The following is a 2,599-nucleotide window of genomic DNA, read 5'->3' as shown; positions in this document are numbered from 1 at the left end:
AAGCTCTTCGTGATTATGTGTACCTACTGCACATGATGGTTATTCTAGTGTAGTGAGGCCCACTGTGGTTGCTAACAATTTTGAGATTAAACCTTCTATTGTTCAGATAGTGTAACAAAACCAATTTGGAGGGTTAGAAAATGAAGATCCACATGTCCACTTGTCACGTTTCTCTCAGATATGTGACACCTTCAAAATGAATGGGGTTTCTAAAGATGCAATCAAATTGAGGCTATTTCTATTTTCTTTGAAGGATAGGGCAACTACTTAGTTGGATTCTAGGGCACCTGGTGCATTCACTACCTGGCAAGCACTTTCTAAAGCTTTCCTTGAAAAATATTTTCCACCTGGTAAAACAGTTAAATTGAGAAATGAGATTGCCTCTTTTTACCAAAGGGATAATGAGTCTTTATATGAAGCTTGGGAAAGGTTCAAAGATCTACAAAGACAATGTCCCCATCATGGCTTGCCTAACTGGCTAGTTGTTCAAACTTTCTATAATGGTCTTTCTCACTCGTTAAATAGTGTTTTGGATGCAGCTGCTAATGGGTCATTAATAGGTAAAACATCTAACGTGGCTTTACACTTGATTGAAGAAATGGCTTCCAACAATTGTCGATGGCCTAATGATAGAGCTAGTCAAAGAAGACATTTTGGAGTACATGAAGTGGATGGAATTACTATGGTGAATGCTAAGTTGGATGCATTGACAAAGAAATTGGAGAGATTAGATATGAAGGTTGTAAGAACTTCTAGTTGTGAGAATTGTAGAGGAGATCATACAAGCTTTGAATGCTAGTTGTGAGAATTGTAGAGGAGATCATACAAGCTTTGAATGCCAATTGGGTACCTATTATGCACATGAGCCTACAAATGAGCAAGTGAATTTTCTTAATTACAACCAAAGGGGACAGGGTAATCCTTACTCAAATACATATAACCCAAGTTAGAGGAACCACCGAAACTTTGCATGGTCAAACCAAGCCAATACTTCTAACCCAAACCAAAATTTTAGGCAGCCACCTTCAGGGTTCCAAGCTAGAAACACTAACCCCTAACCTTTACATCATCCTCAGCCTCCTAAAGAGCAAAAATCAAATCTAGAATTGATGATGGAGAATTTCATTCTTGCCCAAAAACAAAAGGTCGATGCTCAAGATGAAGCAATTAGACAACTTACTACCAAGGTGGATCAATTGGCCACACATACTAAGATATTTGAAATACAATTGGGCCAACAAGCAAGTACTTCCAATTTTAGGGAAATGGGAAAGCTACCTAGCCAACCTCAAAATCCAAGGGAGCATTGTAAGGCAATTTCCACCAGGAGTGGTAAACAATTAGGTGAACCTATAAGCAAGGTTGAAAATGAGTTTGATGAGTAAAAGGATGTTGAAAAGTCTAGTGAAGAAGATACATTGAAGAAAAAGGTTGAGGGAAATATCCAAGAAGCCCCTGAAAAGCAAGTGTCATCCAAAACATATTCAACACCTTTGCATTTTCCTCAAAGGTTCTAAAAGGCAAAGCTTGATCAACAGTTTGGAAAGTTTTTGGATGTTTTCAAGCAAATACATCTCAGTGTTCCTTTTATGAAGGCTATAACTCAAATGTCAGCATACGTCAAGTTTATCAAAGATATCCTCTCAAATAAAAAGAAACTTGAAGAATTTGAAACAGTAGCTCTCTCAGAGGAATGCAGTGCCATTTTACAAAATAAGCTGCTACCAAAGCTTAAGGATCCAGAGAGTTTTTCTATTCCTTGTGTAGTTAGTAAATAATCTTTTGAAAAAACTTTATGTGATCTTGGTGCAAGTATAAGTCTAATGCCTTTATCTATTTGCAGGAGATTAAAGCTTGGAAATTAAAACCTACAACAGTAGCCCTGTAATTGACAGATAGATCTATAAAATATCCTACAGGGATAATGGAAAATGTGCCAATTAAAGTTGGAAAGTTTTATATCCCTGTAGACTTTGTGGTTTTGGAAATGGAAAAGGATATTCAAGTTCCTCTTATTCTGGGAAGACCATTCTTAGCCATAGCAAGAGCAATAATTGACGTTAAAAATGGGAAACTCACTTTTGAGATTGGAGATGAAAAAATAGAGTTCAATGTTTTTCGAATGTCAAAGCAACCTAATATTGTGAATTCTTGTTGTAGGGTTAACATTATTGATGATTGTGTGAAAGAAGTCTTTATCAAGAAATACCCTGAGGATCCACTCGAGTCATGCATTATTCACGGAGCTTCAGTCAAAGATGAAAATATGGAAATTACAGCCTGTGCTCAGCTTATGGAAGTAAATCCTAAGGTTGCTCCTATTTTGAATTTCAAGTATGAAGAACTCGAGACAAGTAACCATTCTTTTCCTTCTTTTAAAGCGAAAGATGCACCTAAGGTAGATCTTAAACCATTTCCTACTAATTTGAGGTATGCTTTTCTTGGCCCTAATTCTACTTATCTTGTGATTATAAATGTTGAATTAAATGATGAACAAAAAGATAAGTTGCTTAGGGAACTTAGAGCATATAGAAAAATCATTTGTTATAACATTCATGATATCAAGGAAATAAGCCCTACCATTTGCATGCATCGCATC

The 2,599-nt window shown here is 36.4% G+C and overlaps 1 non-coding gene across 1 annotated transcript; it reads right to left on the bottom strand.

The window, feature by feature from the left end:
* Positions 1 to 361: 361 nt before the first annotated feature.
* Positions 362 to 468, bottom strand: LOC123205655. Its single transcript, XR_006499878.1, has one exon. It is a non-coding gene; the product is annotated as a small nucleolar RNA R71 (small nucleolar RNA).
* Positions 469 to 2,599: the final 2,131 nt, after the last annotated feature.

This window comes from Mangifera indica, unplaced genomic scaffold (genome assembly GCF_011075055.1).
Source record: "Mangifera indica cultivar Alphonso unplaced genomic scaffold, CATAS_Mindica_2.1 Un_0010, whole genome shotgun sequence".
Lineage (NCBI taxonomy): Eukaryota > Viridiplantae > Streptophyta > Magnoliopsida > Sapindales > Anacardiaceae > Mangifera > Mangifera indica.
This window is presented reverse-complemented; position numbering and strand designations above follow the sequence as displayed.